Here is a 26276-nt window from a genome sequence, read left to right as displayed (position 1 = left end):
TGGCTAAACTATCACTGAACTGGCATATGCCACTGGGAAAGCCCTGTCTAATGACATCATTAAGTTCATGGAAAAGGAGCTATCCACTTCCAACTTCCATCACTATTTCTGTTCCTGGGTATTCAAAAAGTCCAGACATTGCACTACTGCAAAAGATGTCACCACATTAGCTATAAAATTCACCATGCACTGTGGTGAATCCATTAGGATGGGGAACCTGTTGCCCTATGCCCCGTATCACCCGACTTACCATTATCCCATCTGATGGGGGATATGTCCACCATCTGATTTCCCCCCATGGTTGCAAATGCAACAATGTTATCATGGCATTGGCATACAATACTCCCTTTTCACTTTTTCCACCGAGCTGCACCAGAAGTAGTTTGACATTGTGGGATAGGAGCTGGTGGGCTCTGTGGCACAAGTAAAGTAGCGTCATCTTAAGCCACCAAATTTAGCCTGTCTGAGGTCAAAAGTGAGTAGAGAAGGTTAATGCTTTTTTTAGGGTTCTCCTGGAATAGACTACACATTCTACTCAGAGAAAGGGATGGTTCCTTATTTTGTAATTCTCACATTGACCCATGGATAAGTCAACTCAAAGGGTTTTTTTGTTTCTAAATGTATACATGCATATCTGGGGTACATTCAGAAAATTCTCCATGTCTGACGTGACCTGAACCTATATATGGAAAACATATGATGCAGAAATAAATAAAAATTGACCGATCTATCCATCACTGCTTCCAGACCTTTTTAGCTGCCATTCCAATTAAGAGAAAGGTGTTTGACATTATGTTCAGCTACTTCTCTATTTGGCAAAACAGCATTGATGTCAGCCTTTCTATGTAGGTGGTGTTGGTAAGCATATGTACATTTGTGTGTATTAGTGGCTGTCCCCAAAGAGCTATTTGTGAAAAAGCATAATGATTAATTGCTCTGCCAGGCATCTCATGTCACAACCTGACAGCTGACAAGGTCTTCTATTCTAACTGTTGCCTTGTCAGTCAGGCACTGTAGTGCTAGTGTTTTAAAAGGCATCATGTTTAAAGAATGCTTTTGTCACTATTAGGAATACCATGTTTTGCTTCAATGAATGTCTGATTTTCCAATTTTTTTAAAAAAAATCTGTTTAGCTGGCATCTTGAACAAGGGGCCTTGATCTTCCTCCAGTGATAATACTTCATTCATAAATAGTACATTCATATTCAAAGCTCTGTACAGGCAGCAGAATTAGGAGGACAGCTTTTTATGCTGGGAGCACATTCAAAGCTGTAGACAAGCAGTCTCTCCCATTTGCCTTGCAAATCACAATTGGAGTTTGAATGTCAGAGAACTGATGGTTGCAGTCTGTATCCATGGGGACATGACAGTGTGAGGAAACTTGGTGAATACATGATAGAGTTTGATGAAGTTGTAGATGGGTGGGAAAAATGGGGTGCTATTTGGGTTTTAGGTAGGAAGGCAGGATAAAGAGATTTGGGCAGGTAGGTTGGAAAACGGGATTCAGGAATCACATCAAGGATGAAAGAATTTGTGTCCTTTAATATCTATTCAAGATCAGCTCTTCTCTCTGTCATTCACCTATCTATCTAACATCTGACATCTGGACATCTACCGACCTACCTATCTATTGTACCTACCTTCCTATCATCCATTTGTCTATTTATCAAATTTTAAATCCTAACTATAGATAAAAGTTCCTGAGAATTATACCCCCATATTTGTGGAGAGTATTTTTGAGACTTTTTGTCATTGGGCAAACATGGATAATTGCGAATTGTATTGAAATGAAGGACCTCCAACCCAACAATTCTATAAACACATGCTGAAAGACTTAGAAAATGCCTAGAGGGGACATATGAAATATGGATAAATAAAACTGTGCATACTAGAGGTGTGCAATTTTTCATTAGTTGACATAAGCCATATTAAATTAATTAATTAATTAATAATTAATTAATAATTAATTTCATTAATATTAAATTCATTAATTCATTAAATTCATTCTTACAACATGATATCCGACATGCGGGCATGGCCCATGCCAAAAACTTAAGAATCAATACTTACCCAATACTTTTTAATTTGAATTTTGTAAATCTTGGAAGTGTCCCAAAGTCAGTTTCATTTTCAGCATAAGAAAGCAAAGCCAAGCCATAAAGGCTGCAATTCCTCTTTACTGGCCACTTGCTATTAGGTGAGGGAAACAGCAGGGAGAAAGCACAGTTCATTGGAGGGGGGGGGGGGAGCACAGGGTTCTGAGAAATGTAGTTTAGGAAAGCGAGGAGCCCTATGCCAGAGAATTTCAAAGGTTCTGCTCTAAACTACATTTCTCAGAATTCTGTTCAGCATGAGAAAACCCCAATCAAGATAGAGGAGATATTTGTACTTCCATAGCAGCAGTCAGCCACAGTCCAAATAAATTTTTGGCCTGCATCAATAAGAGCATAGTGTCTAGATCTAGGGAAGTCATGCTACCCCTCTATTCCGCTTTGGTTAGACCACACCTGGAATATTATGTCCAATTCTGGGCACCACAATTCAAGAGAGATATTGACAAGCTAGAATGTGTCCAGAGGAGGGCGACTAAAATGATCAAGGGTCTGGAGAACAAGCCGTATGAGGAGCAGCTTAAGGAGCTGGGCATGTTTGGCCCGAAGAAGAGAAGGCTGAGAGGAGATATGATATACATGTATAAATATGTGAGAGGAAGCCACAGGGAGGAGGGAGCAAGCTTGTTTTCTGCTTCCTTGGAGACTAGGACGCGGAACAAAGAGAGGAGATTCCATCTGAACACGAGGAAGAACTTTCTGACTGTGAGAGCCGTTTAGCAGTGGAACTCTCTGCCCCGGAGTGTGGTGGAGGCTCCTTCTTTGGAAGCTTTTAAACAGAGGCTGAATGGCCATCTGTCAGGGGTGATTTGAATGCAATATTCCTGCTTCTTGGCAGGGGGTTGGACTGGATGGCCCATGAGGTCTCTTCCAACTCTTTGATTCTATGATTCTATGACTCTATTAAGAGGAGGACTGACTGATACTTCTTGTAAGTAAATCTCTGTGCTGGGCTGGGAAGAAACCCCTAAATGGAAGTTCTATGAGTTAATAAGAGAGACATTCAATGAGATAGCTGTTATTGCTTCTTTGAAAAAATGTTTTTGTTAAAAAAAATCCTAAAATCTTTAGATGTATGAATATTTCCAAAAGCTGTGGGGAATTATCTCCTGTTATCTTGTGACATTGTATAGAAAATTTAAAATGTCATTGTATAGAAAAAATTGTTTTTTAAATACAAACTTTGAAAATTCTTCAAAGGTCTGTGGATAAGTGAAACATTCTAAAACTTGATGGGCTAACAGTGGTAAATGTGTTCGACCATTGTAGCAAGTTTCACCCCAATAGCTGCAAAAATGAGGGAGAAAGTAGTACTCAAAGTTTCCCCACTTGTGCAATTACTATAACAAAAAATCGATGAAATTTTGTTACTCTCATTATAGTAATGAAGGTTTTACTAATTATACTTTAAAAACACTTTAGAAACCAAACACCTGTGCCCCCGAATTTTGTAATTACTTTTGAAACTTTTTAATCGATTGCACATACCTAGTGGATACCTGTTCCATAAATATAGGGGTTGTACCATAATCACAAACATGTGGTTGTGGGGAAGGGTTGTACTGCAATTGATAACTTCAGAGATAAGATCCTTATTGTTGTTCCCCTCAACCTCAGAGTTAGTTAACGAATGAAAATGAAATTCCAAATAGTACTGCATTGTTTTTAGCACTATTCAACACTTTGCTTCTGTTTTAAGAAAGAAAAGTCATATAATAACAACAACCAAAACTATTACATTTATGTCTGTTTCCATAGTTTTATGAACCCGGGGGGGGGGGGGGGGAGAAAGCTAGTGTTACATACCACCAACAAAACATGGTCATATCTCAGCAATTATTACTGCTTAGTTGAAATTAATGACAAGAGTCCAAAGATTAATGCTACTGATTTCACCCAGTGTGTATATATCTTTTGCCTTCTGTTTCTTGTGTAGACATGTCCTTTGCCACAAGACTGAAAGAATTTCTAAAGCATGCTTTAATTCAGCTAAGCATCTCTTACCAAAAGGGGGAAAGATATCCGAAGTTCTATTTGGCATTACAAATTGCACAATGAATTGTTCCCGTGTGGTTCAGAATTGGTTTGGGCTTCCAGGTTCTTGCATTAAGGCTTGCTCAAGCATGTGGGTTTTAATTATTTTCTTAACCAGATTTTAATTGTGAGAGCTGGTGTTGATTTCCCCTATAACAAATCTAATGGTAGTCATTACATTTCCAACCAATTCTCTACACTAAATATTGGCATGGATCTCTACCAGGTTTGGCACTTGCATAAGTGATAATAGAGAGGTCTTTTTGTCCTTGCTGCCTTTTAAATCACTTTGTCTCCATCTGCCGAATGTATATATCTTTCATTTGTTTTGGGGGTTTTTTTAATCCACAATAACCTGTCTTAGAGTATGGGCTATCTGACTGGGTGGGCAATTGGAAAACTATTAATTCTGCTTTCTCTTTGTTGCATAAGAATGACTAGGAAGATGTATCGGTAGAAAAACATTTTGACAATTTGTGTTATATGTATATTAAGAGAATATTTGGATCAAGTACTCATTTTGTCGTTTTCTCACACAGATTGAGAGGGTATTTTCTCCTTTAAAATTTCACTCCAGGTACATTTCACCCAATAGAGTGGTTTCCCCATTAATATAAGGAGGCAGAAAAAAGATATTGGCAGCCACATTCACTCCTAGTGAAGCTATAGGATCATCAGAAAGAATGTATGTTGATGGTACCATTTTTCTTCTGAAAGCAATGGAGAAAGTTTATAGGTGCATCTTGGTGGACATATAGGATGAAACAGAAGGGTTAGAAACAATTCATTCTGTTTTGGAAGATGTTTCTTGAATCACAACTGCCAAATGTTTCCTCTTTACTTTCCGGAATTAACTTCAAATTGGAGAGACAGTGACTTCCCCTGTTTTCTGGGTGTCCTAAAGTCAGAGTCTTGAAATCTGAAGATCTCGGCAGTGAGGTCAGGCATGCTTCTGTTGGACAAAGCTCTACTACAAACATATAGCAAAAGAACATTACTAAGTGAAGTTGGTTTAGGAAGCTTCTGTTCATGTGTGATGCCATGAAGTTTTCATGACATATTGACGCAGTCCTCTGCCCATACTATGTCATGAGTACTATTTTGCTGTAAGAAATGCTTCCTGAACCAGATAGTATAGAAAAAAATGAAAAAAATGAGCCTCAATACAATCACTAATCAAGTCCAAAGTTAACAGCCAAAATTGTAAGAGGCAAAGACAGGCCACATTGACTAAGATAGGCTGATGGTTGATTGTAATCAATGAGGAAAAGTTTGGAGAGACCAGAATCAAGGGATGCAATGGTCCAGACTAGGTTGATACCATGTTCTGGTGGTAAGGCATCTTTCAGCAAGACATTCATCGGCTTGTAGAACCAAGCCTGTATAACTTGGCATCAGTTGATTTTTCCAAGGTGCTCAATTCTATTCATCTCCCTTACAAATTCCTGCCATTATTAGGGTGCTTCTTTGACATAGCAGTTTGGGTACAACTTAGACATTTTTCCCCCAAAATAATATTTTCCAAGTCTACCATATTGCAGATTAATTTTGCATGGGTTCTTTGTTCAGAGGTTTATAATTCAGTTTCCTATGGTGGTGAGTTTGTTACCAACTCAATCCAGTGTAAGGCTCTGTGATTTCTTGGAATGTGTTTGAACATATAGCTGTTTATAGACTTGCAGTGTATTTGCAGGACATAGTTCCCATAGTTTGATACCTTAGAATTACAGAGTTGGAAGAGACCTTGTGGGCCATCCAGTCCAACCCCCTGCCAAGAAGCAGGAAAATCACATTCAAAACAACCCCGACAGATGGCCATCCAGCTTCTATTTAAAAGCCTTCAAAGAAGGAGCCTCCACCACACTCCGAGCAGAGAGTTCCACTGCTGAACCCCTCTCATGGTCAGAAAGTTCTTCTTCATGTTCCGCATCCTAGTCTCCAGGACAGGAGAAAACAAGCTTGCACCCTCTTCCCTATTACTTCCCCTCACACATTTATACATGGCCATCATGTCTCTTCTCAGCTTTCTCTTCTGCAGGCTAAACATGCCCAACTCTAATTTACATGAGCCTGTTCTACAGAATCTTGCAGTTTGTTATTCAATGAAAGCAAGGGTTCTTGAACGGTTACCACTCATGTACCCTTTCTTCCGGATAATTTTTTTTGGGCCTGAGAAATTTTTAAGTGACCCCAGCCTTCTAGGTCTATAAAATAGGTATAAAAAACAAATATTTGCTGATAATAAAGCAGCATTTGCAAGACCTGCTAAGCAGGCCGATTTTCCTTTTTATGAAGTACAATTGAAGCAATTTCTGCAGAGTCCAGCATAAACACTGCATGCTGTTGCTAAAGGATTCCTGTAAAAGCCTAGATGGCATTCAGAAACCTTTTACTGTTGCAATTTTTTTTTTGCAACCCCAACCCCAGTGAGTTAAGGGGGTCCCATTAGGATTCGAGACTCACAGTTTAAAAAAGCAATCTAGGATCTCAATTAACGAGGATATATCAGAACTGTCTGAGAGAAAATCCTAAATTCTTCACTATCCTACAAATCTGAGAACTGCCTTTGGTAGAAGCTTTATATCCAGATGCACATGGAGTCCCGGTTTAGATGAACAAAGTCATCAATAGATTTTACACTACCTTCTTAAACAGTTACCTAGATGTGTGATAATCTGCATGCCTGAGGTGTTGTGTAACATGATTTTTTTCCCTGTATGCTTTCATCAGTTAGGGCCATCTGACACAGTAAATCACTATGCAATGTTTGTATGAAACAAAGCATGACAGTCAAAACCTTCACCATTGGAATGCTGAGTATTTTTCCTTCTCTCAGGGTGAACTTTAATAGTAAAGATATTTTCCCAAAGACAGTTCCCATGCAAAGCTAAATGAAAGGCTACAGACGGCAATGCGCTTAGTTTCATACATCATGCTCTGGTGTGCCATTGTGAGGCAGGCTTTGGCATGGCTTTCCCATTTGGAAGCCAAACATAAAGATGGGAGCAGCTGTCTCTCGAACTGAATTTCTGTCACAGACAAAGGTCCAACTCAGATTATGGCAGCAGCAACATCTTGGCTGTGACAATGGAAAGATTCTGGAAGAATGGATTAGCCCGCTTTATTCCTGCATATTTAAAGTGGTTTGTCATAATGCAATATTAAACTGCGATCTCATGAGATTTCACTTGGCATCCTTAGATGTTTCTTTATTTGTCATTATTTTAATATTGCATGAGGCTCAGATCCATTTTTTTTGTAAAGGACTGTAATCAACTACTGGTGTAGAAAAGCATGTAAGTAGATTTCTTCCCTTGACTCATTGGGAAGTTGTCTGTTTCTGTTAAAGTGGGCATATTTCCTGTGTGCTAATTAGTGCTCAAGTGTACCTCCCCTTTTTAATACCTTATTCTGGAAAATCACAAAAACAATTGCCAATTTGATTGCAATTCCAGCGTTTGCTTTTTGAGAATGCATTACTGGAATTATACATAGATTTCCAGATAAAAAACCTAACTTTGTAACAAAGTGATGCTCATGTAGGTTAGTGCAAAGTATTAGAGACAGAAATATTTCAAAATATTAAAAAATTGTTTTCTAAAATGGCAAAAAGGGGATTTTTTTTCAAGTTTGGGACAATATTGATGAGAAAAATCTTGGACTGATTAAAATTTTCACATTTCAGGATTTACTCCACAATATTTATACTTTGCTCCCCAAGTTTCATACCTTTTGTTATTTTCATGGCAGAAAATGCTGTTTTCTGTATATATATATATATATATATATATGCAAAAGAAACCAGATCTGAATTGTATACTCTTAAGTCCCCAACTAAAAAAAGCACATACAAAGTTTGTGCAGGGTAAATCCATCTGGAGTGATTTTAGTGAAGACTAACAGTCAGACCTCCAGGGTCTTAGATCCTGCATCCACAGATTTATTTATTATTATTTATTTCGAGGTTTTATATACTGACCCTCTCACCTTCAAAGAGAGATTCGGACCGGTTCACAACATGTGTTAACATACAAAGAATATACAATAACAACACAATGCCACTTCATAACACGATTAAAATATCAGCACTATACACATTAAAACATTATCATCACAGTTAAAAGAGCCAAATCGTCCGACACCATCACAATCACATTCATCATCCTCCTTTCATGTGGGCAAATAATTAAATCAGTTGTCAAATGCTGCGTTCCACAACCAGGTCTTTGTTAGTTTCCTGAACGTCATGAGGGAGGAGGCAATTCTGATCTCTAATGGCAGGGAGTTCCAAAGTCGAGGGGCCACCATCGAGAAGGCCCTGTCCCTCGTCCCCACCAGCCGTGCTTGTGCAGGCGGTGGGACCAAGAGCAGGACCCCTCCACACGATCTTAGTGGTCTTGATGGTTCGTAGGGGAGAATACGTTCGGCGAGGTAACATACAGGGGAGAATACGTTCGGCGAGGTAACATACAGATATTAACATACATGGTTTGAAAAAACTCCCCCAGAAAAAAATCCAAAAAGCAAATCTTGATTTTAACATTTTGTATAAGAGATGCCATTTTACTATGCCAGTGTTTATAATGGATTTAAGCATCACAGATTTTGGAATCCATGGAGCAGATACTCCAGCAGATAACAAGGACCCACTGGACATACTCACAAAGTGCTCAAGAGACAAACAATCTTCATCAGATTACAAATTTTTACTATTTTCTGTTTACTAACTAATATCTATATGTATTTTTTTTCTTCTACTGGCATCACAGTTCTACTGACATCAAGGCTTACCTTTTCCCTATTTCATTCCCCATACCAACACTGTGATTGTACCTCTGAGAGAGACTGGTTGGCCCAAGTTCACCCACTGACTTTCATGGCTTGGGCAGACTATGCCCAAGTCCAAGTTTGATAATTTCGCCTTTATATGAAATTCTGCTCTATCTCTTTCCTTTATTTTCAGCATTACTATTAATCCCCATTTTCACATCCTACTTTTCACTTACATTTTAGAGGAAATTCTTAGGCTACCATTCTGTTTATGTTGTTTCTGCATTAAAAAAAATATCTTTTAGGAAAAAATGCTAATTTGGCAGATTAGGAACTGGCAACAAAATTAAATTATGACAGGCTACCACCTTAAACTGATCCATTAATGCTTGGAAGCTTCCATGTCAGTGGGGCAGTGAATCTACTCTGGATTAAAGACCAAACTTTGAAAGAGCTGTCCAAGACCCCTTCCACCAAGCTGAATAAAATCCCACATTGCCTGCTTTGAACTGGGTTATATGGCAGTGTGGAATCTGATAACCCAAGGCCCTTCCTCACAGCCATATAACTCAGAATATCAAAGCAGAAAATCCCACAAAACCTGCTTTGAACTGGGTTATGTGAGTCCACATTGCCATATATTCCAGTTCAAAGCAGATAAAGTGAGATTTTATTCAGCTGTGTGGAAGGGGTCCCAGTTCAAAGCAGATATTGTGGATTACCTGCCAAGATATTCTGGGTTATATGGATGTGTGGAAGAGCCCATAGATATTGAACCTATCCTTGCTTTCATAGCTCAGAATAAAACCTGGAAAGAATTGATTTCCTCACAGCATGGAAGGCACCAGCCATCACTAGGCTCAGCCTAACTTGACACCATTGGGCTATCTGGATAAATGGAAGATTTCTAAGACTACTTGGCAAGGAACCATCCCATTAAGCTCAGGGCCCTATAAACATGAACGATAGTTTAACAACCTTAGAGTTTTAGCACAAGAAGAAATATTTAAGCAAGACATTCAAGATTTATATGTTACCATATCCAGCTGTCGGTTCTGGCTAATATAACTAGCAGCAGCTCTTTAATATTTCAAGCTGAGGTCTTTACCAGTTGCCCTGTCTGAAACCTTATTAAGTGGAGGTGCCAAAACAAAACCTTTTACTTCCAAGTCCCATTTGTATTCCCTAACAGTGCAATCTTGTACATGTCTGTGTGTATTTTGTGTCTTCAAGTTGTTTCCCATTAATGGGAATCCGAAGGCAAAACTATTGTGCGGTTTTGTTCAGAGAGACTTAGTCATTGCTTTCTTTGGAGACTGAGGGCCCTTCCACACAGCCCTGTATTCCAGAATATCAAGTCAGAAAATCCCACATTATCTGAGTGGGACCCATTATCAGACCCAGATAACCCAGTTCAAAGTAGAAAATGTGGGATTTTCTGCCTTGATATTCTGGGATATAAAGCTGTGTAGAAGGGCCCCCAGTGAGTTTCCATATTATCCCGAGTCCAACATTCAAACCACTATACCATACTGCATGTGTACTCAGAAGAAAGTCTCACTTTCCATAAGGAGCTTGTTCTGGATCAGGACTATGTTGGAAACAGTAAAGGAACATTGTCCTTTTTTTCTCTGTTGTAATTCTGATTCACATCACTCTCTGCTATTTACACACCCTGCACAAACTCACAAGTGGGAGAGGCATAGGTATCCAGTTCAATCCTGGATCATCAGTAGGAGGGACAGACCCACCATTCCTGTTTTGAGAGTCCCAATTTGCATCAGGTTTTTGTACCTGTAGCTTTAAAAAAATCTATTCACTTGGTAGCAATTAATTGAATGGCAGCCCATCTAAAGTTGTCTCTTGAAGCCTAGGCATGTAAGACTAAAAGAAGATTTCAGTTACATTGCAATACTGTGGGACCTAAGTATAAATAAGGGTTGGTTCCTGCACCTCTTTGGTTACCCAAACCCATGAATGCTCAAATGCTGTTATATGCAATGGTATAGTAAAACAGCATTTTTTATATAAAATGCCAAACAACCCTAAGTTCCAGAGGGAGCTTCTGTGAAATGGTGAGAGACTAGAGCAGAGTAGTCACAGCACATGGTAAACTCAAGATTTAATTTTTGGATTATTTCTCTTTCTCAAATGTAAACCATGCTTGGTAAAATCAGTGAATGCAAAGCCCATGGATACAAAGAGGCAGCTTTATCTAATTGGAATCCAGCCTGTATAAAGTAGGATCATTGGTGACATACACCAATTTCAGGGCCTGTTGCATGTATAGGCCACTTTTAGAGCAATGCATAGTGACAAAATGGGTGAGGGAAGCAGAAAAGGCAATTTCTGTCAGTAGCAGAGAAATAATAATAATAATAATAATAATAATAATAATAATAATAATAAGGGACTTGGGGCGGCTTACAAAGGGACAAGCCGAGGCAGCACAAAGTAAAAAAAATTACACAATAAGATAGCATCAAAACAAAACAAAATTAAAAACATATCACAATAAAACATAACATCATAAAAACCATACCATATAGAATGGTAAAAGTGCTGAGTTCAGAGGGCTCTGGGTTTGTGCAAATTCCTAGATAGACCTAAGGAAAAGTGCAAAATTCAGAAGATGATAATGTTCATGGCCATTAAAATGTCAGGATTGTAGAGCAGAGGGCCATTTTCAAGTGCCGGTACTTAGGTAACATTGAGCCAATTCTTTGGAACTGCCTAGTCAAAGACACAGCGGGACATCCATGTTTTAGGTTCTTCCGGAATGTGGACAGGGTAGGTGCCAATCTAATCTCCCTAGGAAGAGAGTTCTAGAGCCAGAGGCTACCAGCGAGAAGGCACTCTCCCTCGTCCCTACCAACTGTGCTTGAGAGAAAAGCCTCCCCAGATGATCTTAGGGCTCATGTTGGTTCATAGGGGAAGATGCAATCATAAAGTTAGGCAGGTCCTGAACCATTTAGGGCTTTGTAGGTAATCACCTGCACCTTGAGCAATGTGCCTCTTTGACTAATGAATAGCTTGGGAGTAATCAGATTAGGTTTTGCTCCCCGCAGAGCAATCTTCTGTTGCATTTCTCCCATGAATGAAGCACCTGTAACCATTTTAGTTTTGATTAGACCACCATCTATGGGCCCTTCCACACAGTCATATAACCCAGAATATCAAGACAGAAAATCCCACAGTATCTGCTTTGAACTGGGTTATCGGAGTCCACACTGCCATAAATTCCAGTTCAAAGCAGATAGTTTGGCATTTTATTTAGATGTGTGGAGGGGGCCTAAGTCAACAAATTGCATCCACCAATAGGATCATATTCACCATGTTGGTAAATGCAAGGCAAGTCCTTATTAGGCAGATTTTGAGTGTCGCGAAAGGGCAGAAAATTTCGAATCACTTGGGTTATTACTGTATCTTTTCGTTCCAGGGGTGAGGCATGCTTTTGTGAGATTGTCAGATGCAGCAACTAACCTTGCCTTTGGGCACTCTGAACCTTGATGGGATACCACTTATTGTTCTACTATAAGCAATAAAATAAATTGGGCAAATGCACATTCAAGCATTACATTGGGCAATTTGATGGTGAATAATACATGGATCCAAAATAGCAATTGCTACATGATTCTGGTGAGGATGATCTTAATCTAAAGAGGGCACCAAATCATAATTGGTCCATATCACTGGGGTGGTAAATCCAGTTTACTTTAGTCTGAATGTTAAAGAATACATCCAAGTTTGGGCATAGCCTTCAGGATTTGGATAGATGTTTTGAAGTTTGGACCTTGAGTAGAGCAGATTCACTTTTTGTCTGACGTGGAATCCACCAGTCATCTAAATGGGTTCTGGTTGCCCTGAAGGGTTATTGTGTCTTCCTTTTTAAACCAGGAGAGAAAGTTTAATAAAAAGGGGTTGCAAGTCAGCAGCTTTGTCTTTCAGGGGACTCATGCTGCTCTGTAGCCTGCATTGCCCCACATATCTGCTCATTCTCTTCTGATCTTCTCAACCTGTGTAATTGTAAATAATTATACAGTACAAAAAAAACTTTGATCTCCAGTAGTCCTTGATAGAAGGAGAAAAACCTTTTAAAGCTACCCTAAAACTTCACTGGGAAAATGCAGAATGTGAAAGAAGGGTTCAGCTGAGACACTCTTCTGCCTTACACAAAATTCAAGATGTACACTTCCTTGTATAGAGCTTGACTGAACTCTCCTTTTCCACTCATGTATTTTACAGCCACTTTCCTGCCAGTTCATGTCCCTAGAGAGCTTACAATTTATACCAAAACAAGTTACACCTTTTTAAAAGACATATGTAGTAACATTAAAGAGAATTGTAACACCATTAAACAGCCTACCCCATTAGAAGTAAATACTAACTAAACTAAAAGCATTGAAAAATATTTGAAAGCATGACAAGAAGAAAGCAAAGTGCATCCTCCTTACAACCCCACTGAAAGATCGTCTTATAGCAGCCATTTTCTGGCCCTAAGCTTCTCTAAATTCAAACTGAAATTGAAACCCTATTTTAGGGAACTTGTTTCCTATACCGAAGAGATAAATTAAGCTTGGATTTGTGTTTTTGTTTCACAGTGGCCCAGTGACTTTTGCTAACTTTGGAAAAGGAATACCAAAAATACCCCTGAAACTTTTGTGATCTTACTTTTGTAAAATGTCAATAGTGTAAAAATATAGATAACTTTAAAAGCTCTGCCCAGATTATTGGACCTATTTAGTGTATATAGTCAATCTCTCAGAGAGTCAATCTCTTAGTGTATATAGTCAATCTCCCTTCCACACAGCTGTATAACCCAGAATATCAAGGCAGAAAATCCCACAATGTCTGCTTTGAATTGGGTTATCTTGAGTCCACACTGTCATATATCCCAGTTCAATGCAGATAATATGGGATTTTATTCAGCTATGTGGTACGGGCCTCTGTTAGCTCTTTAAAAGTTCAGGCTAAAGGCTCCAAAACATAGTTGGCCTATCACCTCCTGCCCCCAACTTTCAGGAAAAAAACTTATTAACCCCAGAAAACTTATCTTCTCTAACTGAACAAAAAGAAATATATGACGAATTTGCATTTTATGCATGTATATTTATACCTGCTTCTTACAACCTGGTAAAGAAATGTATTGTTGTATTTTTATTTTTATTTTTTTGCAATAATTGTGTTTTTAGCATAGTGCCCACAGGTACAGGGTTGTTTTTGTTTTGTTTTTGTTTTTTTGTATAAAACGGTAAAATACAAACAAATTAAAAAACTAAGTACACAAGTCAACTGGTTGTTTGTTGTTGTTCTTTGCTTTGTCCTGCATTAGATAGATGTATTTGATATTAAATTGTCAAATATCAAACTAAATTTATCAAGAAATATCATTAAATACACATATTCCTGCTTGTTGTTTTTTTTTTTGTCGTGTCAGGAGCAAGTCGCTTCTGGTGTGAGAGAATTGGCCGTCTGCAAGGACGTTGCCCAGGGGACGCCTGGATGATTTGATGTTTTTATCATCCTTGTGGGAGGCTTCTCTCATGTACCCGCATGAAGAGCTGGAGCTGATAGAGGGAGCTCATCCACCTCTCCCCGGATTCGAACCTGCGACCTGTCGGTCTTCAGTCCTGCCGGCACAGGGGTTTAACCCACTCCGCCACCGGGGGCTCCTGCTGATGCATGTTGGACTTCCCAAGAATGTGTGACATTCTTGCCTGCCCACACTTGCTTGCTAAGCCCTTTTATAAGTTGCATTTTGGTTGTTTATTTGGAAAGTAAAGTTATCACTACAACTTTAATTCATTATTAAACAATAGACAAAACAGATGCAAATGGGTTGTCAATTTTTTCTACTCTCTTTTTTAATGTTTTCATTGCCCCCCGTATTTTTACTCAATGCCTCTCAATTGCATCCCAGGCTACCATCCCCTTGGATCATTCCAGTATCCTCCAGGGAGAAATATTGCTTACTTTGGGAAGCACTGATTCAGGCTAATCCTAATAAGGATCACTGCCTTATTGATATGGTAACTGGTAGAAATGTCTTAGGGCAGCCTTAAACATATAGAATTATATGTGTTCTCTCCATTGTCGGCATACACACACACACATACAGACACTCCTGGTTCAGTTTGTATAATGCAGTTTTATCAGGCAGTGTGGCTAATGTGGGACATAGGAACATGAATGTTTCTACCTCCCATTATTGCTAAGTGTGTCATGTCAAAATGTCTCATCCCTTACATGTAATCAATTGATCCTTTCCCTTCCAACACAATAGACTAGCTTCTCTTTGCTGTTGTTCTACCCCAGGGCAAGAACCATGTAACCTTCTAGATTTTATTGATTGCACCACCCAGCATTCTTTCCTATTGACTGTCCTAGCTAGGGCCAGTTGCAAAATGTAGTCTGAAACATTTGGAGGGAATTTTGATTTCCATTCCAGTTGTATTTCTTCCCAAGACAACATGTAATAATACCTCTTTAATGCACGTTGAGCACATTCCATATTGATTTTTGCCCATATGAAATTCTTCTCCTTTCCTTAGGTAATCATGATTTTGCATCAGCTAAAGATACAAATTCATTTGCCTGTAATTATGTTATCTTGCTAGGCATCTCATTCTATGATAGGAAATCAGTGATTAAATTTCCATTCAGCATCTTTCTTCATCAGTCGCAAAACAAGCCTGGTGATTATCCCATAGTAATTGTGAAGTGCATGCCTTCATTATCACACCCCTAATTGTTTTCAGTTGAGGAGTTCAGGGAATTTCAGGTTTTTTTTAAATAGATAGTTCAACTAACTCTTTGAGACACGGTGATCTTACCTTTGTGTTCTGTGACGCAAACACCTACACTAGACTACTTGAAAAATGGCTTGTTCTGTCATGATGCATTACAGCCTACATTTACTCTGTTAACATACATTAAAGCAAGTCAATTTTTCCCCTGTATAACTCTGATTTATGCAATTAATGGAAGCAAACATGTTTTAATTTGCTTTATACAAGTCATAATATACCTTTTGCTTCATTCATTCCTTTCTTTACATTGTGCAGTGGAGCTCTTCCACTATGGATAGTTAAATAGGTTCAATATGATCAGCCAAAGGGAAAATGCCTTCACTCTAAACAGATGTCTCCTCCCGTAAGCCTCACCCACTGCAGTGAGAAAGCTTCCTCCAACATACTATTATTATTATTATTATTATTATTATTATTGTCACAAAAACACAGTATGTCACAGCAAATGAGATATATATGCTGGATTTCATATCACAAAATCACAAGCTGAACATTTTCCAAGCATCTAGGATTGTGTGATGTGTTTTTGAATGATGTGTGCAGATCCAAGTAAGGTGGCCTTTTGCAGTTGACAGATCATGATTTGGTCAATGTTCATTTTTTCCAAATGCCGGCTGAGATCTTTTGGCACGGCACCCAGTGTGCCGATGACCACTAGGACCACTTGTACTAGTTTGTGCCTGAGCCTTTGCAGTTCAATTTTGAGATCCTGATAATGGCTGAGTTTTCCTGTTGTTTTCCGTCAATTTGACTGTCACCTGGAATGGCGACATCAATAACCCAAACTTTTTTCTTTTTCACAATCATGATGTCTGGTGTATTATGTTCCAAAATTTTGTCTGTCTGGATTCAAAAGTCCCACAGTAATAATAATAATAATAATAATTATTATTATTATTATTATTATTATTATCATTATTATTATAAAATAAATAAATTATTATTATTATCTTCATCATCATTATTGTTTATTTATACCCCACTTTTTCTCTCCACCTGATGATTCATACCACTAATCTTCACATCTGGGAATCTTTGCTTTTGTTGTTGTGACTCGTTACTCTTCATAATGTCTCCAGAGGCCCTTCTGGGTATAGGGTTACAGCCTGTGTTAGACGGGGTTACACTCCCCCTGAAGACGCAGGTTCGCAGCTTGGGTGTGATCCTGGACTCTTCGCTAAGCTTGGAACCCCAAGTTTCGGCGGTGTCCAGGGGAGCATTTGCACAATTAAAACTTGTGCGCCAGTTGCGTCCGTACCTTGGGAAGCCTGACTTGGCCACAGTAGTCCACGCTCTGGTTACATCCCGTATTGATTACTGCAATGCGCTCTATGTGGGGTTGCCCTTGAAGACTGCCCGGAAGCTTCAGATGGTCCAGCGCTCGGCAGCCAGGTTGCTAACGGGAGCGGCACTCAGGGAGCGTACTACTCCTCTGTTGAGCCAGCTCCACTGGCTGCCAATCTGCTACCGGGCACAATTCAAGGTGCTGGCTTTAGCCTATAAAGCCCTAAACGGTTCTGGCCCCACTTACCTCTCCGAACGCATCTCCACCTATGAACCTACTAGAACATTAAGATCGTCTGGGGAGGCCCTGCTCTGGGTCCCGCCTGCGTCACAGGCGCGCTTGGCGGGAACGAGAGACAAGGCCTTCTCAGTGGTGGCCCCTCGGCTATGGAATGCCTTACCGGTAGACATCAGACAGGCACCATCGTTGCTGGCGTTTCGGAGAAAGGTCAAGACCTGGCTTTATGAACAAGCGTTTGGTTAAACAGTGCAACCGAACATAGGAAGACGGTAAATGGAACATAGGAATGGCACAAGGATTATGAGTTCGGATCTGATTTCGTTGAGGCACTATGTTTGTTTCATGTTGCTTGTTAATTGTTGTGGATCGGTGTTGTTGATCCTGTTGTTACATTTGTTGTGTTTTTAATTGCACTGACACTGTTATGATAATTTGTACCTTGTAAACCGCATTGAGTCACCTGTTTGGGCTGAAGAATGCGGTATAGAAATAAAGCAAATAAATAAATTCTACACTGCCATATTATCCAGAATATCAAGACAGATAATCCAGATCATCTGCTTTGGACTGGATTATTTGAGTCTACACTGTCAGATAATCCAGATCAAAGCAGATAATCTGGATGTTGTACAGCTGTGTAGAAGGAGCCCATGCTGGTCCCAAGGGGCTTTCTATTAGGCTAGGCTTTATTTGTGATTTTTACATTCCTATACATTCACTTATAATTCTCAGTTCCATCCCGATTTGTGTATGTATGTGTGTGTTTTTTGGCATTTATATAGGTTTTTTATATTTCTCTTAAAGTTGCACATATAGGGGTTTTGATAAATAAACTAAATAAATCAACCAGCCAGTAAGAGTGTTTTTATGTGAATCTGGAACACATCAATCAAGATAGTCCATATCAGAACTTGCAAACTTCACATTTCACAAGCATTCCTCCTTTTTTACTGGGTATTTCTTTGAGAAATTTTCTCTGTAAGTACAATGCAGTCTGTCTATGCCTGTTAGACCAGGAGCCCTCAAACTTTTTAAACATAGGGCCAGGTCACAGTCCCTCAAACTGTTGGAGGGCCGGATTATAATTTGAAAAAAAAAAAAGAATTCCTATGCACACTGCACATATCTTATTTGTAGTGCAAAAAAACCACATGAAAACAATACAATAATTAAAATGAAGAACAATTTTAAAATCAGGCCCACACCTCCCATTGAAATAGTGATAAGTTTATATTTGTTAAAATTGTTTTTCATTTTAATTATTGTATTGTTTTAAAATGTTTTTTGCACTACAAATCAGATATGTGCAGTGTGCATAGGAATTTATTCATGATTTTTTTCAAATTATAATCTGGCCCTCCAACAGTTTGAGGGACTGTGACCCGGCCCTCTGTTTAAAAAGTTTGTGGACTCCTGATCTAAAGAATTCTGAACTGGGGCGGGGTGGGTGGGGGTGGGGTATCAGTTCTGTTGGAACCTTGTGAAAACTGCTATTGTTATAAGACATTATGAAGAGTAACGAGTCACAACAACAAAAGCCAAGAAACTTCTCATAGTCTATATTGTTTTGTGTTGTGATTCAGTCACCTAACTACCCTTATTCTTTTCTGTACTTCACTTTAATCATAACATCATCCATTCACAGTACCATCATGTCTCAATTACAAGAGGGTCACAGAAGGTTTGAGGCTCCACATATGGTTGGGCCCCCATGATCCCCCATATTTGACTAAGGTAACCAGACCTGATGGGAGCTGCTGTACAACAGTATTTATATTTCTGTTTATTTATTTATTTGAATATCTGGAAGTCCTCAGGTCTTATACTCCTTAAACTTTTTATTTTTTTATTCAAACCAACATTTTATTCAAGAGAATGATTTGCAAATGCACATGAAAGAGCATCTTAATTCTTGCTCTAGCACTGCCCAAGGGTCTATTGAGCTTCTCAGCTTTGTTTCTTATGTCAGTTGCAGTGATATCCCAAAGTCCCTGAGTCACATACTTGAATGTATAAATCTCATTGTATACCTGTTCCCACTTCAGATTATGATGTACTTGTAAAATTATAACAAGGTGTAATACAAATCACTATCATGTGCGAACAGTAATTGGTAATGAGAATGGATTTTGGGTGATACTGATGTTTTGAGTGCCTTTTTAAGTGGTTGTTTCACACCATGATCCAAGGTTGGAGTCTTCCTGTCTCCTTTAGCTTCTTATCATCTGTAGAAGGGTTTCTTAGCCTTCATCTGATCCTGAGTTATGACTTCTTTAAACTCAGGGGTGGACAAGCTCATCTTTATCTGGCCAGGTCCATTTTTGTACAGGCAAGTAGTCTGCACCATCCAGTTTCCACATTAATCTGTGATATTAACAAATTTACAATAAAATCCAGAGATAAAAGGAAGTACATGAAAGCCAAGCAGCAGCCAATAGTGCATTCAGTTTGTTTTAGATTTCCATCTGTATCATGTTACTACAATATGGCAATTGGGGAAAGCTGTCAATTCTTAGAGATTTCTAAATAACTTGCTAGAGCTATCAGCAAGCCTCCTATTAAAATTTTACATCAACTGACCAATCTCCAGACATAGCTAATAAAATCTGTTCTGAAATAATAATAATAATAATTCTTATCTTCCTCTCCTCATAGCTGGAGTCAGGTTGCAACATTGCTAAAACACATAATCAAAATGCATAATTGTTTAAAATCACTCTGTAGAATATACATATTAAAACATATTTCCATTAAATACATATTTAAAGACACAAAACAGAAGTGGAAGTTTAAAAGTCATTATTAAAACTGGTATGATCCTGGATTGCACCCTTGTGTTGCAATACTTGTATTTATCCCAAGAACACTATCACCTTTAGGAGTACATTGACTGATACGATTTACTCGGTTCAGCAGAACCACTTTGATTGCTTCTGAAATCTTATTTCTGTGATCAAATGCATTAATACAGGTTGCCATCTGCAAAATATGAAGAAAATAACCACACTACACATTTCAGTGGCTAGGCAGTTTAACTCAAAATACCACAACCTGCCTAGTTTGTCTATGTTTAGAATAGATTTACCATCTCTTGAGGAGGAGGAGGGTCCTGGATCCATAGTATTAAGACCCTAGCACTACATGATTTCAACCTAGATGGTAATACTTACTTTTGGGGGGCTGCTCACTTTTATTTGAGAAACTAAATAAAGCAAAAGTATTTATATATATCATAAGAAGAAGAGTTATAACAGATATATTAATTCATCACTCCAATATATGTATAACTACTCCACATGCACTGTGCTTAGGGGGGCAGGATGCATGTGAAAGTGGAAAAAATAATAAACTATTATTTTAAAAACTTCTCTAGGAATCTCTAGATTGTCCAATTTTACAAGACAATCATAGATTTGTGCCAAAGAATCTGCTAATGTCTAAAAAACCGTTCTCCATAGGAATCTCGATGTCTTTCAATTTTGACGTTATCATACTGGTGTGTTTTTTTTAGCCACTAAGTTGGGTCTGCTCTTTGTAACAGTTCATGATGGACCCCATCAGATGATGCAGGCCAATGCCCCACCCCATCTAGAGGTGAATTGATGAGGAAGTGTTAGATTCTGCTTCCTCACTACCATGGTAAGCCATGAGTCTTTTGGGTAGTTCCAATGCAACTATTTGCATTATATAGGCCTTTCCACTTCTGATGGGAGAAAGGGCAGTGCATATTGCCACACTTTCCCCTGTCTGATGGGGGCAGGGACAGGGCACCAATGCACCTTGCCCCAATGCCCGCATGTGATGGGGAAAAAGGGAGGGCACGTGGGTTGTGGAGAGATGCTATGTGTGCCTTCTGTTTCACCAGCAATTGCCAGCAAAACAAAACTGGAGGACTAGGCATGTAGCTGGGGGGAAGGGGCTTGAGAGGCTTCAGCCCCCCCACCCCCGAAATTATCAGGGTGGTCCACGAGAAGGCCTTACTGGTACATTATTTAAACTGTTATGTTTATTCATATCATGATCTGATCACCATGCTCAATATAGCCCATATGCATGGAGGTATTGGGATAATGATACAAAAGGTTTGCTAGGGTAGATCCTCAGCCCCCCCTCCAAATCAAACTCACCCCCCCCCCCCCGAATCATACTCCCCCCCCCCAATCAAAATCCTGGCTGCGGGCCTGTGGAGGACCCATCAATATGATGAGGTCCTTAAAATATATGGTCAATTTCTTGCAGAGGGCCTAGAGATTCCTAGAGAGAATATATTAATCAAATCTGTGAATAAACAAATCCACAAAAATTCAAACTGCAAAAATTGAAGGGTTGACTGTAGTTTCACAAAGTACATGTTGTTAAATATATTCTTAAAATACATTTTTTCTTCAGATCACTTCTATTTTGATATGCCTTTTCAGCTGAACACCATGCCAGAACATATGGAACATAAATCATCTAGCAGATAACTAAGTAGCTCAGAACATGCAGATCAGAACTGGTTCATCAGATACTGGAAATGATCAAATTCTTCACTCATCCCTAGTGAAAGTCTCAATCCTAGTAATAGAACTAAGAGAGTAAATGGTCCAATGCATGTTGCCTCAGTGTGGACTGATTTTCCACTATGCTGGAGACTCTGAAAGCTGCTATATCTCAGGATTGACAGTACCAGGTTACATGCTTTTTTGCTGTAAGATAGAGACATTATATTGATTATAAACTCAATCAGAAAGGAGTGTTGCTAAGTAACAGAGGGAAGCACTCCCTGACTTCTTTCAGATTGAACTTGAGGTTGATGGAGGTGTATCCAAAGCTTACTTGCTAACTACTATAGCTTTCTTCAGTGTAGCTGTTGGCTTCAGGCTGAAACAGGATACACTTAGCTCCTTAGATGGATGACAATGGCAACAAACGGGAGCCTTGAGCACCAGTCCAATAGGCAATTATGTCTTGTCAAGTTCTAAATCAATGTAATTAAGGATAGGTAAATAGGTGATGGTTGGCAACTTCTCTGTCTAAGTTAATCCAGCAACATTGGTTTGCTCAATGCATTACTGTAAGCAGGACATGAAAAGTGTCTTTCCTCTCATCCTTGGTTTGGATAACAGAAATTATGAGCAACAGCTTCACAAAAGTGAACCTTCCTGTCCCTTACAAATATTCTTAACTCCTTCGGTTGTTTTCAGTGATATTTTTTTCTATTTCTAAGCCAATGCAAAGAGTTTGTTTCTGGGATTCTTTTCACAACAATGGATATGCAGCATTTGCAACTTAGATCCCAACACTTGTTGTTCACCAGTTGTATAGAATTGTCCACAATGGGCTTAATTGTTTTCATTATGGCTGATGAGTTGTATGATGTTAATGTATACAATAGGAGAGTACCATACGGAATCACTGGTGTACATTAAAGTCAACTTAATAGCAAAACAAGTATCCAACTATGGCTTTTCTTTTTCAACTGCAATGATATTATCCCAGAGATACAAAAAAAAAGGTTACAAATTTCCTGGTTTTCAGTGGATAGATGTTCTGGCAAAAGTCACCATGTTGAAAAAATGGTTTCATCACTGCAGGATTTTTTTCATATTTTAGAACTTCTAAAAATGCTAACTGTGAAAACAAAACTATTTTTGTGCAAAAAAATGAGAAACACTATGGCTTTTTGAAACACAATACTGGGGTTTTTGTGCCAAAATATTTGGGCTTCATGCAAAATAAACTTTTACAAAAATGTTTTCAAATTTTGTTTGATTTTGAAGCAAAAAGAAAATAATTGATAATGTTATATCCATGTATCACGGGTAGGTTTGCAACCCATTTGAAACAGGCCTCTTCCTCATTAATGAAACCAGGAATTTGCAAATCAAAAGTGGAAAGGGAAGGTTTTTTCTTCACCAGACTTAGGGAAAGGGTTGGATATAAAATCTTAATGGTGATTGATCTCATAATACAATTGATTGAAATCTATCATGGCTGGTTGGATTCTGTGTGCTTGTTTTAGCTTCCCTCTTCGACTTGTGACTGAACATCAGGAGACAAATTTGATTTGGTGGTGTTTGTCTTTTTCAGCACTCAACTTCTGCAAGAATTTTATTGACTTTAGGGAGTTTTGTTTGTTTGTTTTAACCTAGCTATGGGGTTTCCTACTGAGCTTTTTAAACGAGAGGCACATTAAGTGAATAAGTTGGATGAATGCTATAAGCTGTGCAATTAGTGCAACAAAACAGTTACATGCACTTAATATGTACAAATAGCATTTTGTGCCATTTACAATGTAATGAAATAAACAGGCTTGGTAATAGGATAGTAACCAAAATACTGGTGTTATTGCCACATCTAGTTTACCCAGATCATCATCATCAACTTTGTCATTATCATCATTGTGCTCATCATTTGCATTTATCTCCCATCTTATTCCCAAGGAGCTCAAGGTGACACCCTCATCTCCTTTTTTAAATATACAAAGGATCAAAAGACTGAAAGATATAGTAGTAAAAATTAAGACTGGCATCCTGTTAGTGACTTGTGAAGGCATTCAGTCCAGTTTAACTCAGTATTGGAAGCCTTGTTGAGACTGACATTTTCTACTGACTGACAAACAACCAAATCACCCTCTTCCCCATCTTCTTTTGAAGCAGTTACACAGCCCTCCATATGACCATTTACTGATTGTTAGAAACAGTAGAGGTGGCAAGGTACTTTCTAGCTATGTTTATATAGTTGGATGCACAGCAATTCCATCATTCTTCAGGCTGTCTGGAGGACCCTTAAGAGATCTTCAAGGATACCTTTCCATTCACCAGCCTCCTGCTATTATTTATTTATTTACCGTACTTATATACAGCTCTTCTCAGCCCGTGGGTGACTCAGGGTGGTTTCTATCCACTTGCCAGTGAATGGCCATGTTGGGAAAGACTGTTACAGTTCAAACAGTGGATTGGCGGTTTGGCTAGACAGACACATCATAATTTTATCTGTGAATAATTTTGCAATACATTTCCCAGTCTAAGATCTTATTTATTTATTTATTTATTTATTTACTGTCCTTGTATACCGCCGTTTCTCAGCCTAACTGGCGACTCAACGCGGTTTACAACAGAATATACAGTACACAGTATACAATTAAAACCGTAAAAAACATAATACACAATATTTCACATAAATCACAATCCAATACATCTCCTAACTAAAATCGTGGTCCAATTGCATCATCCATATTACCAATCCGTAGTCGACACATTCATTGCACCGAATTAACCAAATGCCTGCTTGAACATCCAAGTTTTTAGTCTTTTTCGGAATACCATCAGCGAGGAGGCTGATCTTACCTCCATGGGAAGGGCGTTCCAGATCTTGGCTGTATCTCATATCTTGACAGCACCAGGTTACAGACAGTTGTTCAGTTTCTGATAGATGAAGTTTTGTACACTTCCAGAGACAGATGGGCTGATTTATCAGTTACTGCAATAAATTGTTGGGGCAACATTGCACAAAGTGTAAAATGGATACATTTGGAGAATCTGGGGCATTGATTAAAATGTATCTTGTGTTCTGGCATTGGATGTTGTTCAGTCACTATTGGATATTGTTATAGTGGAAATCTGTGAAGGTGGCCAAACTATGAATAGGATAATTTGGGGTGTGTTTTAGGAGATTTAGTAGAGTTAAGCGGGGTGAGTAGAGTTGAGCTGCTTTGAGTCACCTTTAAAGCAGTATATAAATGAAAATGATGATGGTGATGATAATGGGTAAATATTTGCAGTGTACAATATTATGTCCAGATCCAAATCTTGGAAATGATATTTTTTCAGAACTATAGCTCTAAGATTCTCTCAATCAAATCTAAAACTGTAACAACCTTTCAAATGTTGTGTGACAGTTACAATCTGGCCAAATACAGACCTGAAGAAAAAATTGGTATTTTCCACAAAGCAGAAAGGAGATTGAATCAATTTCATTTCCTGGTATATTGTGCTTGGATTTGCTCCCACACTCCTGCTATATATAAGAGGAGTAAGAGCTGGAAAGCATTCTCAAGTAATCCTGGGCAGCCTTTCTTGAATTCCAGGCTGCTCCTTACACAAAGCTCTCCAGTGTTTTGTCCAGTCTACTTCTAGATGATTCAGCTACTGAGTAATCAGCAAAAGTCCCAATGTTATATTCCCTCATGTCCCACTTATGAGGACTTTTAGACCAATACAATGATTGTGAGTCATTTTTCTGTCATTATTAAATCAGCGTTATTGGACAATAGGTGTTGGTTAAACCAATGAGGCAGTTTCTAGGAGAGCGCAGAAGCAGCATACTGTGGTCTACAATGTGGAATAGTCTGCAAAGAATCTTAGGATGAAGGAACATTCCTCATATTGCATTAAACTAACTCATGTTTATCAATATGCAAAGATGAAATTGGTGATTGGTCTGTTTCCATTTAGAAGAATCTCCTGTTAGATTCTAAGGTAAGGGGATGAAGCAATTTTAAATGTCTTATTTGATTACTGTATGAATGGATTTGCAAAGATTTTTAACTAATGTTTTAGGATTGCCATGCATGCAGTATTTACTTTAATTAATAACAGGGATGGGTGGGTGATTCTATTTAATCAGAAGTTACCAGAAATCACAAAAGTAGCATTTGGGAGGATTTGAAACGGATAGATTTGTCCACCACCAGTTAATGAAAGGGATGAAATATAGGTCATCTGGATGAGGTGCCTCCCATCATTCTTGGCTAAAGAGCTGCTATTTAGGTCATCAGGAAGACTCAGCAAAGAGTAACAAGAGGAAATGCTCTGTAGCACTTGACCATTGTTGAATGATGTCAAGTATATAATAGAACTAATACGAAAAGTGAAATCTTTTTAGGTGGAAGGGGAGCTTTTGAGAAGGAAAAACATTCTATTATAAAGTTCCACATTTGGTTAAATAAGCAAATGCTTTACAAAGCTGGGAAGAAATATCGAGTTTGTTTGGTTTGGTTTGGTTTTGTTTTTTAACAAAGTCAGTAATGTAGGGTGAACTGAG

General features: G+C 38.6%; 1 protein-coding gene across 3 annotated transcripts in view; it reads left to right on the top strand.

The window, feature by feature from the left end:
• LINGO2 (leucine rich repeat and Ig domain containing 2) overlaps positions 1-26276 on the top strand; it is a 785688-nt gene that overhangs the window by 512129 nt on the left and 247283 nt on the right. The window lies entirely within an intron of this gene.

Source organism: Anolis sagrei, chromosome 2 (genome assembly GCF_037176765.1).
Source record: "Anolis sagrei isolate rAnoSag1 chromosome 2, rAnoSag1.mat, whole genome shotgun sequence".
NCBI lineage: Eukaryota > Metazoa > Chordata > Lepidosauria > Squamata > Dactyloidae > Anolis > Anolis sagrei.
Note: the sequence above shows the minus strand (reverse complement) of the source record. Positions and strands in the feature narration are given on the sequence as shown.